This window comes from Sinohyriopsis cumingii, chromosome 10, assembly GCF_028554795.1.
Source record: "Sinohyriopsis cumingii isolate HCF-2022 chromosome 10, ASM2855479v2, whole genome shotgun sequence".
NCBI classification, from domain to species: Eukaryota; Metazoa; Mollusca; class Bivalvia; order Unionida; family Unionidae; genus Sinohyriopsis; species Sinohyriopsis cumingii.
The window spans coordinates 73,588,495-73,605,135 of NC_142970.1; the positions used below are offsets into that span (position 1 = coordinate 73,588,495).

The 16,641-nt window shown below is 35.3% G+C and overlaps 1 protein-coding gene across 1 annotated transcript in view; it reads right to left on the bottom strand.

Annotated features, from left to right (window-relative positions):
• Positions 1-16,641, bottom strand: part of LOC149790385 (uncharacterized) — a 165,279-nt gene that overhangs the window by 115,122 nt on the left and 33,516 nt on the right. The gene's annotated exons all lie outside the window — the stretch shown is intronic.

Sequence of the window (16,641 nt, forward strand, 5' to 3'; positions counted from 1 at the left end):
GACCTACAAAATGTTGGCCATTGTCACAGGGCATAAAATTCATAAAACAATAAAGAACATTCCTTTTTGTTCTACCAAAGCAGCGGAACCATAATGAGTTGATAAAACACAAGGATATTTGTTGTTATTTTGCAAACCATTGCTAATAAAATCAGCTTCAGAAACTATTATTATTGTCCGCCCTAGAGGAAAGATTTTACAAGGTGGAAATCACTGACTGTCAGTATCCCTGGAATGACAACCAGTATGACAACTATAACTAGTTTGTGCATCAGTAAATAATCTTGAGTAGCCACTGCACCTGAAATGCGTGCAGTCCATTCATCGAATACCTCCTATTCATTCATTGTATAATACACATTTTACTTACTAAGAATACCCTATCACAGTATAAATGTTTAGTCATAAATCGGGAAAGTTTACAACTGTATATGCATATTTATTTCTATTTTAACCGTACTGTCATAAAGGTACTTCTGTGGAGGCTAGTGTGTATATGTCATGATGAAAGCTTATGTCATTAATAGTTTTCTTTCTTTGCTCTTTACAAAAAATCAAAATAATAAGACTTTCGTTATCTTTTGTCAGATTTCATATTTTCTTGAGAATTTTTTTAAAAATGTATCTGGAAAGTAAACATAAAAAATACGATAATTTAAAAAATGAAATTTGGGTCTCCATCTAAAGAAATTATATATTCTTAGTTACTACTCAGTAATTTTTAATTATTCATAAATGATTGTAAGATAAATTAGTTTTACAGTGTAAAAGTGCGAGTTTGCTCCATTTACAGAAGGGTTTACTTGCTATTCTCTTTGTATAATTCTCCCAGCTTTAAACTACAGATACAGAACATTACATAAGACAGCGAATTTCAGTCTTAACCTAAAGCTCGAGGCTGGAGAAGAGGTCACTAAATTACCGTTTCCATAGTTACACACTGGTCAGATAGAGCAGTCTCCCGCAGGTATCATTCCCTATAGATGAATTAGAGGCCAAGTAAACTGCCTTCATTTCATGAGCTATACTAGTGTAGTATAGATGAAATAAGTTTTAAATTGCAAAAGTTGTCTCTTTTGTAACCAAAGTGCAAATCAATAAAGAAATATAATGACATGTAAAATTATATGAACAGCAATGAAGGATCTTTTCACGAGAGTCGCAAAAGATTGAAACTATTTAACGAATTTCATAAATTTCATTTTAAATAAACTTAAATGTAAGATTATGTTATGTGTATCACATGACAGAAATGATATTCAATAAAAAGCATAAAAATAGGTTACATAATTGACTTTAAATTACATTCGTCATTACACCTTCAATTCATATGTCGTCATGCCGGCATTTGCTGAGTTACTGGGTGTTATTAAACGTATCATATAGTTACGTATGATACTGGAAAATATCATATGGGTATATTAATCTTAAGAGGAGCAACATTGGCTCAGTGGTTAGCGTCTCAGACCTGCGACCGAAAGGATGCAGGTTCAACCCCTGCCATCGGATCAAATCCTCGACCTTATTGGAAAATAATGAGATAACAAGTACATTCTACAAAGACATGGAACCTATTACCTCCACTGAAACGTACGAAATGATCATCTAAATTTGCAACAAGTGATCAGGAGAAGTGCGACCTGTTGAACTCGGAAGTTTGATATGTTACACGTTTAAAAAATTATGATAAACAGTTACCGCATTTTGAAGTTAGAAATGAAACTTCTATTTCTGCCATCATTATATATAAACAAGAAATTATAGATGTAGTAACTAGTCTTGACCTAAACAAAACCGCTGGAACCAATCCAATAAGTAATAAACTTGTACAAGTATAGTTGAAGAAATGTATGTTCCATTGCAAATACATTTAAATAAATCACTCCCAGCCAGCGTGTTCCTAACACAGTGCAAGCTAGCGTATGACATACCGATGTATAAGAAAGGAGATAAAACACTACCGTCTAAATGCAGACTAATTGTTGACTTCAGCTAAATTATATACACTATTCATAAGTCCAACCTTAGAATATACTTCTGGAGTCTGGGATAATTGTTCTATTGAAGATTCGGAAAGATCAGAATAAAGGGGGGAAAATCAGATGGAAGATGCACGGATCGTTCCAGATCTATACCCATTAATTCTTCTAGATAGTCTCTTTATGCGGAAACTGCTTGGTTTGCACAACGAAGGAAAAGGAAGAGATTATGCATTATGTATTCGATTATAAATACTCAAGTACCTAACTATTTAAACGAACTTCTTCCACAAAGGAGATATGAGGCATCTAATTATCGTCTACGTTACTCTCAAAGTATCACACCAATCTCAACCAAACTTTATATTTTCACACGACCTTTTACCATATACGATTCGTCTTTAGAACTCTCTGCCTGATGATATCCGAAATCCTCCAAATCTTTCTATTTTTAAGAAACGTTTCTCTAATTTAACTAACGGGTCATCACACAAGCAGAAAGACATCTTATTGTAGGTGAGTAGTCACGTCACTTTTCAATGATAAATCTAGACTTAACCAAGAAGTGTATTGAAAGGTAGAGCGAAAGAGCTGGGATCTTTGGCATTAGGTAAGGGGCAATAGACAAAGTGTTCAACTTCTTCATTATCATAAGCACATGCACACGTGAAAGAGTTAACTAAATTCACCATGTAAAGGTCGGATTTCAGGAGACTACCTGCTTGTCTAAGTTTAGTATGTAGGATATTAAGGTGACATTTGTCAGTAGCGTAATTTTAGCGTGATGACCCGTTAGTTGAATTAGAAAAACGTTTCTTAAAAACAGAAAGATTTGGAGGATGAGAAACCTATAAACTAATATCAAATGTGTTAACATCGGTGGTTCTTTACAATTGGCATGACTTATTTGGTTATATACAAACCATCAAAAAACGGCAAGGGTAGAAGCGGGTAGCAAAGATATGAAGATCGGTAAGTCGCAAGCAATACCGAGACAAAAAAGGCAACTTTCAAGGTAGCATTTTCACACATTTATATTGACACGGGTCGTTTTAGACTAATGAGAAACCAATGACTGGATATCAAATAGGTCCAAATCTTTGTAGCTTTTTTTACGATTAACATGACATATTTAGCCTTATAGAAAACGATCATGTTGCACGGATATAGGCGCACGGACAGAGAAATGAAGATGTACTTAATAAGATACATACACATAATTTTTACTGTTTTATTGCTTAAGTATATGCTTCATATCACTAGTATCAGCATCGAGGTATGTGACACCATCGCAAAACAGCAATACTAGAGGCACGTAACAAGGATATGAAGATTGGTAATGGTAAAGTCGCAAAGGATACTGGGTAAAATATATAAACTTTTCTAGGTTGCATTTTCACACATTTCTGTAGGCATAGATCAATTTAGACTGATGAGAAACCTACCAAATAATACCAGATTTGTCAAAATCTGTGTGTGCTTACGATTGGTATGACTTATTCGACTCTAAGATAAACGTTCGTGTTGTAAAGATCTAGGAGCACTAACATTCAAATGATTATCATCGAATTATATGGTACCATCTCAAAGCGGCAAGGGTAGAGGCACGTAGGTAGAATATAGAATATGATGATCCGTTGATGATCCGTAATATCGCAAGCGACACCAAGTAAAAAATATCAACTTTTTTACTTGCATTTTCACACATTTATATATTTCACAGATCAATTTAGACTGATGAGAAACCTATCAATTGATATCAAATTCGTCTAAATCGCGTTTTTAAAAAATTACTAATGTTATAACTTATTTGCCTATATGGAAAACGCTCATTGAGGAAGACATTGAGCGGACATACAGACACACAAAGATGTACTTTATAAGATGCATACACATATTATATATTGTTGTATAGCTTTCCTTATATGTTTGAGATCTATAATATTAAAATTGAAATATGTGGTACCGTGGCAAACTGCAATGGTAGAGGCACGTATAAGTCGCAACCGATATCGAGTCAAAAATACAAACTATTTTATTTTCATTTTCACACATTTCTGTTGGCACATATCGATTTAGACTGACGAGAAACCTAACAATTGATATCAAATTTTGCTAAATCGGTGTTTATTACTATTGTAATGACTTATTCACCTGTTTGTTAAACGATCGTATAGAAGACATTAGGAGAAAAGACAGACAAATGAAGACGTACTTAATAAGATACACACACATATTATTTACTGTTGTACAGCTTTAATTATATTCTTCAAATTTATAGTATTAGCTTCGAAATATGTGGTACAATCGCAAAACGGCAATGGTAGTTTCACGTACCAAGGATATGAAGATCGGTAATGTCGCACCCGATATTCAGTAAAAAGAACAATCTTTTTTATTTTGCATTTTCACACATGTCTATTGGCAGAGATCGACTTAGAATCATGAGAAACGTATCAATTGATATCAAACTTGTCAACATCGTTGGTTGTTTGCGATTGGTATGACTTATTCGCCTATATGGAAAATATTCGGTTAGGAAGGCACTAAACGCAAGGACGTACAAATGAAGACGTACTTCATAAGACGCATACACATTATTTACCGTTGAACAGCTTTTATTATATGTATCAGGTTTATAGAATTAGCATCGAAAAAATGTGATACGATCGCAAAACGGGAATGGCAGATGGACGTAGCAAGGATACGATGACCGGTAACGTTGCAAGCGATACTGAGTGAAAAATACCAACTTTTCTATTTTGCATTTTCACCCATTTATATTGGCACAGATCTATTTAGACTGATAAAAATTTATCAACTGATATCAAACGTGTCAAAATCGTTCTTTGCGATTGGTATGACTTATTCGCCCATATGGAAAACTTTCGTATAGGTCAGATGTAGGCACACGGAAAGACAGATAAAGACGTGCTTAATAAGATACATACACATATTTTATAATTATGTACAGCTTTAATTCTATGCTTCAGATCTATAGTATTAGCATGGACGTATGTGCTACCATCGCAGAACGGGAACGGTATATGAACGTAGCAAGGATATGAAGATCAGTAAAGTCGAACCCAATATTCAGTAAAAAGTACACTTTTTTGTATTCTGCATGTTCACACATGTCTGTTGGCACAGATCGAGTTAGACAGATGAGAAACCTATATATTAATATGAAATTTGTCAAAATCGGTGTTTATTTACTATTGGTATGACTTATTCGTGTATATCGAAACTGTTCGTAGAGGAAGGCATTGGGCGCACGAACATACATTATGAAGACGTACTTAATAAGAAGATACATAAACATATTATTTACTGTTGTACAGCTTTAATTATATGCTTCAAATCTATAGTATTAGCATCCAAGTAGGTGCTACCATCCCTAAACGGGAAGGATGGAAGCATCACGGATACGAAGATCGGTAAAATCGCAAGCGACAATGAGTCGCAAATAGCAACTTTTTTATTATTCATTTTCACACATTTTTTTTAATTATTTTTTTTTTTTTTTTTTTTTTTTGCACAGATCGATTTAAACTGATGAGAAACCTATAAATTGATATCATATATGTCGAAATCGGTGGTTGTTTACGATTGGTACAACTTATTTACCTATATGGAACATGTTCGTGTAGGAAGGCATTTTGGCGCACGGAAAGACAAATGAAGACGTATTTAATAAGATATATAAACATGTTATGCTGTTGTTTAGTTTTAATTTTATGCTTCAAATCAGTAGTAAACTCCCCCTCCCCTTAGTATGCAACTGCAAGCACACTTTGTCAAATGCTAAAAGGCACTAACTTTCTTGAAAATTATAATAATCAAAAAAAATTCCGGATTCGTATATTATAACGTTATAATGCGCTTTCATTTTCCGTCAGGTGGGTCTCCAGGTCGAGTTGTTATGAACAACAGGAAACAGTATCGTACATTCTTTGCTAAGCGATCGCTCAGGTGGTGCAGTGTCTGTACAGAGCGTCCGCCTTGGATGCGAGAGGTCGCGGATTCAAACCCCTGCCGAATCACACTAAAGACATAAAAATGGTACTAGCAGCTGCCTCTTTTGGCGCCCATCATTAAGATATTGGTGTGAGGATAATGTGATTGGGTGGGACAAAATGCTGTATGTTTGTGGCATGATGCCACATTGCTAGACATCATTATAAACTGTCACAATGCAGACATGGTAGCGATATGATTGCATTTTTTTTTTAAAGCTACGTTAAAAATTACACACACACACACACACACACACACACACACACTTTGCTTAGTTATTTGCTATTTGAAGAGATGGAATATTGTTCATATTTCAACCGCTTTTTATTAATGATCATCGATGTGACCAACATATACGATAATAATACTCCCGATGATGATGATGATGGTTGTTGTTCTGATTTCTGTATTACTACTGCTCCATGGGTATATATCGAACTTGAAAACAGAAGCACTACCAGCAATAAAGCAGCTTTGAAAACAAATCGCACTTAATCGATATCAATATATATTGACATCAAAATGAACGTCAAATGCTCTGTGCAACTGTATCGAAATGAACTATTACATGCTGGTTTTTTTTTCTTTTCTTTTTGGGACAGTTTTAGACCGAAAAAAGTAGTACTTCAAGGCTCTGTCTATGGTATAAATATGTTCATGTACACTTTTCCATTGTAACTTTAAGTGTATAGACTGCAAATACGATGAAGCACAAATCGAGGACGTCGAGTGTTAGCATTGGAACAATGTTACTACTTCGGTCGAGAAGGATAACGACCTATATATGTATTCCTGCCCACTACCATGTAGGATGTATCAAACTGTATATTACTCAAGCGCTCTTTGTCGAGCGTGCTGGTGTGTGTGTACAAAAACAAATGGAATATAATAACTTTAACTGAAATATATACAATTAAATTCTATATAAAAGTGATGCGGCACCTGGGAGTAAAGCAAAAATGGAAGAAACAAATTTCCGGATCGCTACTATCAACAGCAATGGGATAGACAAAGCGAAAGCAGACAAAGTAGCCAAAGAAACAAACTTTGGTGTAATAATGATACAAGAAACACACTATAGAATTAAGCCAGAGTTCGAAATTTTAGTAGAAGACAAACTTAACGCAATAAAGATATGCAACAATTTTGCAAATAATGATATTAGAGTTGGTTGCAACAATAATATTTTTAAAAAGCTGGGAAAGGTTTGAGGAGGGGGGAATTTTTTAAGGGACGGTTGCTACGTGTTAAAATGTTTAATTGGCATATTATAAATGTGTACATGCCAGCTAATAGAAATAAGAAACTAATTTTAAAGAAAACTTATACACCTACCTACAACAATATTCGATGGAAAATCTAATCATAGGGGAGATTTCAACTGGGTAACTATAAATTAAACCAGTCTAGCAGGATTGATAAATTTTACGGAAATTTTTATGATCCATTAATATATATTAATACTGCAATAACCAACCAAAAGCTATCAGACCATTTCATGCTCACTATTGACCTAAAAATGAAAAAAATAGAAAAATGTGGGTCAGGACTATGGAAACTAAATAATAAGATTTTAAATGACAAAGAATATGTCGAAATAATAATTAAAAAAAGAAACTGAAACCGTCAAAAATGAAGAAAATATTAATATAATAATTGATTGGGATGTTTTAAAAAACAAAATAAAAGGAATAAATATTCAGTACTCAAATAGAGGGCGGAAAAACCCCAGAAAAAAAAGACAAACACGAACTCAAATTAGAACTAAGCAAAACAACAAACGACGATGGAGAAAGAAAAAAAAAAAACGATTGACAGACAAAATTAAAATCGTTGAAGAAGACGAAAATCAGGGGAGAATAATAAGGGCGGGAAAATTTACAAAGATCTACAACGAGGCAAAACACGTATATAAGCGAGAAGAATTTAGAAAAGGGGGTGATACAATTTTAAACAATATCAAAATAAACAATGTAACCCATACTGTAAAAGAAGATATCCTAAATAATATTTCCAAATATTATAAAGAACTATACACCACACACCACACAGAACATATACTTCAGCACAATCGACAGCTACTTAAAAAATGTCGACTGTGAGATGACATCAGCAGTACATAGAGACCAATGTGATGATGTCATCTCAGATGAAGAAATCACAAAAAGTATATCAACACTCACAAAAGTCACCAGGGAAAGATGGACTCATCGTGGAATTCTACCAAAAGTTCCACGGTGAACTGACGCCGATCTTAAACGCTTTGTATAATAATATAGTTTTAAGTAAAAATAAAATGACTAAATCTATGAGGGAGGGAGTTATCACAATTATATACAAAGGGAAAGGGAATAGAGACGAGATTAAAAACTGGAGGCCTATGTCACTTTTAAACACGGACTATAAGATTTTAAGTAGGATTTTAACAAATACAGTAAAGGGTAGGATAAACAAGATAATTAATGTAAATCAAACTTGTGGGGGAGGGATATACAAAACAATATTTTAAACATTAAAACTATAATTAACTACATAAATGAAACTGGTATGATGAGTGCTATGGTACTCTTCGACCAGGAGAAAGCTTTCGACTGATTTGAACAAAACTGTATAAAGAATTTTTTAAAAAAATTTGGTTTCGGACCCAATTTCCAAAATGGACCAAAATCCTACACACTGGGATAATTAAACGGGAAATGCACGAAAGAATTTGAAATACAACGATCAGTGATACAAGGATGTCCACTATCAATGCTAGAATACGTAATGGCAATATAAATCCTACGTCACACGATAAGAAACAACCCAGATGTGCAAGCAGGGGCGTATTAACCATTAAGCAGACTAAGCACGTGCATAGGACACCAGGGCCAAAGGGGGCACCACAAAGTTGAGAAAAGGGTGAAAAGAAAGAAAGAAAAAAGAATGAAGATTTGTAAAAAAAACTGATACAACTAGTGCAAATTGATCATGATGTTCTGTTTCTTGATCATGGTACACCCTAGGGTTATCTTCTCAGGTGTACGTGGAAAAGAGGGGCGCGCCAAGATTTGTCAGTGCTTAGGGCACCAGTGAGCCTTAATCCGCCCCTGATTATACAAGGCATACAAATACCAAACCTAAAAAAGAATTAAAAAATGCTCTAACATGCATATGATTGCAACATCTTTATAAGAGAGGGGAAATGCTATAAGCGTCGGGTTCCAAAATAAACCACAACAAGCACGAAATCTTAAAAATAGTTAACTGGAGGGGCAACCACCCTGGATTATCGCCCCCCCCCCCCACACACACTTACTGAGAGACACTGTAAAGGCTCTAGGGGTTTACTTTGGTAATAAAAAAAAGAAGCTGTAGAAAATTATGAACATATTATCAATAAAATAAGAGAAAATGTGAAAATCTGGCCATGGCGCCATTACCTATCATGGAGCGGGCCCAAGTGGCCAAGACTTATTTATACTCAAATATTAACTACATAATTAAATCCATAGATATGGATAATACAATTTTAAACAAAACAGACAACGAAATAATAGATTATATATGGAATCATAAAATGCATCATGTAAAAAAAGAGACATTATATAGGGCCAAAAGTAGAGGGGGCTTGGGGTTGCCGAGCCCTCTACTACTATAATTAACTAACATAATCAATAGATTAAAAAAAAAAATGCACTCAGACCCGGCTACAGCGTGAGAAGCACCGTACATCTACTGGTTCGGCTTCACCTTGAGAAACCGACCAGAGATATACAAAAATAACAAATTAATATAAAAAAATCGAAGTGCCACGCAAACATATGAGAGACAAAACAGATTTATGCAAAATTTAATAAGTAAAAGTCACGCTTGGATTAGGGAGGAGGTAACCAAAAATATAAAATGTAGAGTAGAGCAGGACAACTGAGGGGGTAAATTGGACAAAAAATTGGAAAAATTGGGGAAAATAAGATCTGTCAAAACACAAAGTATAATTTTTAAATACCTGCACAACACCTGGCTAACAGGCGAAGAAACAATCAAACATCGTATGCTGAGGATAATGCCGAAATGCCCTTTATGTAAAACAGCGAACTTCACCAAACTACATACGATTGTCCAATGTGATAAAACTAAACATAATAGGATAAAGTTAATAATGAAAATTTGCAAAAAATATAAGTATAACAAAAATAACATTTTATTCATAGATTTAGACTACGAAAACAAAATCGTTCTAAAATGTATAGACTATATAGTAACTACGATGATATCCTGTGGACAGGTGATAAAGATTTTTAAATAAGATACGTGGTAAAAATAAGAATATTAACCACAACAAGAACTCAGTACGTCTTACGACGAATAGATACTTACCGTCAGGTTGATATAACGCAATTGATGTTGGAATTGGGGGAGAGAGGGGGAGGGAGGAATAGGTATTACAGACCGAAGGGTCGCGTAGCGGAATTGCGAGCTGATGCCATACCCATACCCCCTCCTCGCACCCCACAACAGCCATATTTCAAAGAAAATTTCAAATTCTATTTCAAATATTTCAAAGAAACCCATATAACTTTTTTTTTTAAAAGAGAAAAGGGAAGAAAGGAAGAAAGAAAAAAATAAAAGAATTTTGTAATTTAATTTTTTTTCTTCTTTCTCTGAAAGAAAATTCTAAAGACATATATAGGAAGGGATACAGGGAAAATATAAGGGGGAAGTAAATGGCGATGACATCATGGGGCTAAGTCACAGGGCTCAGTGAAGTGCATAGGCCCATCATGAGTCTTTGAAAACACCCAATGTAGAACATAAACAGACAAAATAAAGACACAAATACATACTGTATAACACTTAGTTTAAAACCCTACTAACTTCTCCCGCACTGCATGGTTGACCACTATAGAATAATGTGGTTTCATAAATACGTTTGGATCTTTCAATAAAGCATAATCAGATAAACTAAATAAAGGAGGCCTAACGCGACCCAGGAAAAACACATAGAGAATAAAGAAGCGTGAACCTTGGATCGAGCGTAACCTACCTATCAACATCTTTAAAGACTATTATGAGGAACGACACATATTATCACTCGAATAATAAAATAGGAAATTATTTTTTTTAAACAAAATCTAAATAGTACACCATTCCATCGTCAAAATTAGAAAACCATAAAACAAATTAAAAGATACAATATAACATCATAAAGGAAGAAATACAACTGGGAAAGATATTTGATCTATACTTGCTGTCTCAAACATAAAGAAAATATAGCATACACACAATATAACACCATTACATATAGCAAACACTGAGACCTAGGCGACATATAGCAAAGGTTACAAAACATTTCAAGGGAATGAACTTCGAGCAAGGTGAGGGAAACCAGACTCGGACGAACAACCCTTTAGATAACACTATGGAAACATAAATACCCCATCAAAAATTCTAAAAACTAAATTTTTTATATAAAATTTTGTTTTAATAAAACGTAGAACACATCTGAGGGGGAAATACACAAATATAAAATACTTTTTATTTTTTTTGGGAAATGGGGGCATCTGTCCGTTGCCCCCCCCCCCCCCACTCCCAAAAAAGTGTGTGTGTGTGTGTGTGTGTGTGTGTGTGTGTGTTATTATACCCATTACATTACTTGCAAAATATATATGGTGCTGACATTTTCGGCAAGAGGGAGACCTACCGATATTCTGCATATAATTATTTTAATGTTTTTCAGAGCGAGAGTATTGGGGCCTGATCTGTTCAATATATTTCTCAACTGATACAGCAGGTATAATCAGAGGCGTAGCTGGGGGGGGGGGGGGGAAGGGGAGTACATATGTCCCCGGGCGCCAATAAAGTTGGGCTGATTACGCTTCATTGTGGCATGCCATTTTCCAGTTTGTATCGTTCGGAGTAGTCTTGTCCTAGTCTGACTTGTATCTTTCTATCGGTTAGGAAGTTAGCAATAAATTTGTATATATTGCCAGTTATTCCGTATGGTTTAAGTTTACTTATCAGTCCCTTAGTCCACATTAGATCATATGCTTTTTCCATGTCTAAGAAGATGGCTGTAACATATCTGGATTTTTAAAATTTTTCTCTAGATGCTAATTTGACAGCGGTTTCTAGTCTCATGAGTTGGTCTATTGTGCTTCGGTAGTTGCGAAACCCGCTCTGTGTATTAGCTAGTAGTCCTTTGCTTTCTAAATGGTATTTCAGCCTGTTGTTTACCATAGTTTCCATTATTTTACATATATTGTCTGTTAGTGATATGGGCCTGTATGATTTTATATCGCTTGAGGGTTTTCCAGGCTTAAGAATCGGGACCACTACTGCCTTTTTCCATCTTATAGGTATGGTACCGGTTTCCCATATTTTATTAATGAGGTTAAGTGCAATTGTGACAAGTTTTTTGGGTAGGTTCTTGTACATTTCATACCCCAAAGTATCCTCCCCCGGGGGATGTGGTCTTTTTGCCGGCGAGGGCCTTTCTCCATTCGGCTTCTGTAAACGGAAGGTTTAGTGGGCCGTCATTATTTCCTGCTTCCTTTATGTTGTCAGAGTTGCTTTCCTCAAATTGCCTTTTATGATTTTTAAACTTATCCTCTAAGTTGGTATTGCTACACATGTTGGCGAAATAGTTTGCGAATAATTCTGCCTTATGTTTGTTGTTTTGTCCAGGTATGTTGGGGGTTATTGATTTAGTTTTGCCTCTCATTTTTTTAATTCTTTGCCACACCTCCTTCGATTTTGTGTTAATATCTAGTTTTGAGCAGAATTCTCTCCATGAGTTTTGTTTAGCTATCATAATAGTTTGTTTGGCAGTTTTTTCCTTTTCCTTGTAGTAGTTAAAGTCCCTATTATTTTTAGTTCTTTTGAATTTGTTTAGAGCTCTTTTTTTCTCTTTAATTGCTATTTTACATTCATTATTCCACCAGGGCACCGTGGGTTTGGGTGCTACTCCTTTAGTTTTAGGAATTGTTTCTTGGGCCATTGTGTTAATGGTTTCTATTAATTTGTCATTAAAGGTGTCAATGTCCCGGTGATATATGGTTTCTGGGTCGATTGAGTCACCTATCTGTTTGAACCTAATCCAGTTGGCCTGTTCGTATTTCCATCTTGGTGTGAAGGACGCTTTATTTTGAGGTATTCTAATTTGTATTTCTATATTTATAAGGTAATGGTCACTTCCCATAGGGTCGCTTTCATCAACTTGCCAATCAGAAATGCCTGCTAATCTTGGTGTGCATAGAGATAGGTCTATTGCTGATGTGTGGCCTGTTCTGTCATCTATCCGGGTGTGCATTCCGTTGTTTAGAAAAACTAAGTTGCATTTTTGTGCCCATTTTTCTACAATTTTTCCTTTAATGTCCGTCTTTTGACTCCCCCATAGTTCATTGTGCGCATTGAAGTCCCCGCATATTACCACCCATTCTCCACAGTCTTTAATCATTTTGATTGTTTCGTCTGCACTTAAATTGCGCTGCTCATTTGTTTCATAGAGGTTAACGATTAGTACCTGCTTAGTTTGAGCGGTTATTTTGACTATCTGTATTTCGAAGTCATTGGGCGGTCTACTATCTGTTAATTTATGCATTTCTGATGTAATTCCATCTCTAACAAAGGTTGCTAACCCCCCTCCTCTTGCTGTGGGGGATCGATGCTTTAGGTATTTGGTGTTGTAGCCTATGATGTTTGGGATACGTGAGGTATCATTTAGATGGGTGTCCTGTATGCATATAACATCTGGTTTTCTTTCCTGTTCAAGTATTTTGTTATTTAGTTGGTCAGCATGGGCCCTAAGGCCGCGTGCATTCCATTGCCATATTTTGATTTCTGCTCTGGAATCCATCTCTAGTGCAAAAAGTCTTAATAGTTTGTTTAATTTACTGTTGTTTTCGTTTTATGCGTGTTTCCTACCAGTGAGGGTGCTACCTATTTATTTTGTTTTTGGTATCCTGATTTTTGTTTTGGCCTGCTTATAGTTTACCCCATGGGAGATCATATATTCGACTATTAGGGCTTCTCTAAGAGCCCTGGGGCATTCTGCGTGGTTTGGTTTGTGGTTACCACTACAGTTAGCGCAGTGCTGATTGGTGGCGCTACATGTTTTCCGGTCTGGGTGGTGAAGACCACATTGATTGCACCGGAATAGGTTTCCGCAACTCTTAGAGTAATGCCCCCAATTTTTGCAGTTGCCACAGAACCGTGGTTTGTTTTTGAAAGCAAAAATTTTTTTAGCCTCGAGTTTTTCGGCTATTTTGATAGTTTCTGGGGTGGCGCCCTTAAAAAAGAGTACCACTGCAGTGCTATCCTTTCCCTTTCTTGTTTTTAGGCGGATTGCTTTCTCTACTTCCTGTCCTTTACTCCTTATGTAGTCTACTATTTCATTGGTTTTATTTTGAGTTGATACGTATATGACTCCTTTGTTGTGTGTTTTTGGGGGGTTTGGGTCTATGTGTTGTTTTGTTCTGTTGTGTCTAGTGACCTGAACATTTATTTGGCCTATTCTTTCAATTTCCATATATTTGGCAATCTGTTGTTCAGTGGTGCATTTGATTATCAGCAAGTCGTCTCTAGTGCTTTTAAGCGTGAATTCTCCTTGGTGATGTTTGTTCAATTGCCATGCTATGGTTTTAAAGGCTAACTTCGTTATTTTGGAATTTACTCCCTTGACGAAGAGAGTCAGTTCAGCGGGGTGTTTCTTGTTTTGGATATTTTGCAGACTGGTCTTTTTTCCCCTGGTGTTTGTCTCTTTAGCTGACTTTGTTTCGTTGTCCATAACCGGCTTGCTGGGTCTTGTATTCTGACAGTTAGTGTGTTCCTTATTCTTTCTAACTGGTATTTGGGATTTGGTTTTCCTATTATTCTTACCTTTTGTTGAGTCGTGTGTGACTGCTTTATTTGTGGTAGGGTGAGGGCGTTCTGTTTCATCTAGTAGGTTCTCAGTTTGAGTCCCCTGGCTGCTAGTGTTTTTAACCAGCGTGGTCTGGGTTGTTTTTGTGCTTGTTGAGTATTGTTCCTCAGTTTGGGTACTCATGTCGGATGTAGTTTTGCGGTTACTCGGTAGATTGTCCACATTCTCGTTTACGCTTGGTGACAGGTAGAGTCTACTCATCGAGTCAGTTGGGGTCGAGTTGAAAATTGGCGTTAAGAACTGTATCTGTCGTTTTTCTCTTAGGGGGGATGAGACTGCTTCGGAGTAAGTTTGCCTTAGTTTATCTGCCTTTAGGTTGACCAGGCAGCTGAGATAACTATTTGATGATGTGACATTAATTTTGTTGTTATCCATCTTGAGTTTCTTTATTTGATGTAAGGTATATATGACGGGATATTTCTTTAGTTTTAATCCTGGGTTTGTTTTGATTTCTTGCAATTTATTTGAGTTTAATTCTAGCTTAAAGCTATCTGTCTTAACTATACTTTATTCTACTTAGTACTATGAAAAAGCAACAGCTGTAAGGGGATATGCAAATAGCTTTTATTCTGATTTGTGTAATTATTTATTATATTACTATTATCCAATTTAAACTTATTGAAAATTATTTTCTAGCCAAATGGTCAAAGTAAAAGGTTTTACTTACCCCGATCCAATTTTCTTTTTAAGATCTTTAGAGTTTTTAAATACAGCCTTCTAATTATACAAGTTTCATTACATTGGTCAATAATTAGTCACATGTGATGACACTTGTAACTAATCAAACCACAGCAACTGAGAGCAGACTAAGCACTGATATTTATATGGTACAGTGGCAATATACAGTCTGTCTGCCGCAACACATGAAACAAACTGGACAAATCTGAAAGCCTTGAATTTGACTTTATTTATCTGTATGGTAGAACAGAACCTGAGTTGAAAAGCTTTTAAAGAAAGACCTTGATATCAAACCTAATAATAACTGCAGGAGTTATATTATGGATAATTAACCATTCTCTCAGTTTCAAACTGGGCATTCCATCCCATGGGGTTCTAAATGTAAACCAAGTGTAACTGATATCCTAATGAACTGTAAAGACCATAGCAGCACAACAGCAGGGGACCAGGTATGTCCAGATCCAGAAATCACAGACCAGTTTCAAACTGATGATGAACCACATAAAAATTACACATCTCCTAGAACTTATGTTATGAAGATAACTTAAATTGCATTATTATTAATCCTCCTCCTCACATTCATCATAATTGAGATGCATCATATATGTTTTATTGTAAAATAGTTTATGCAACATAATTCAGTGAAGACCTTTGCTGCCAATTTACCAGTGAACCATTTGTTTCAATGAACATATTTTATGTTGTAACAAGGAGCATCATTTAAACATTATGATACACTTATCATACCTGTATATGAAATCTTAATACTAACACTTATACTTGCAATACTACTACTAATAAAAACACCTGCATTGATAATTTGATTATGTTCAATTGGACTTGTATCTAAATGATCACCAGCTGTATGAAAAGACATATTTTAATATATAGATATTGGATGGAATACTAGTTACCACAATTGAATAGTCATATGATAAATGATATATTATTTTAAACAATTTATATTTGCAGTGAAACATACTTTTACATTATTTTCACTTAAATTTCATTTATAGAGCAGTATACTCTGCATTCATTAAATTACTGAAATGGTTATAATACAAC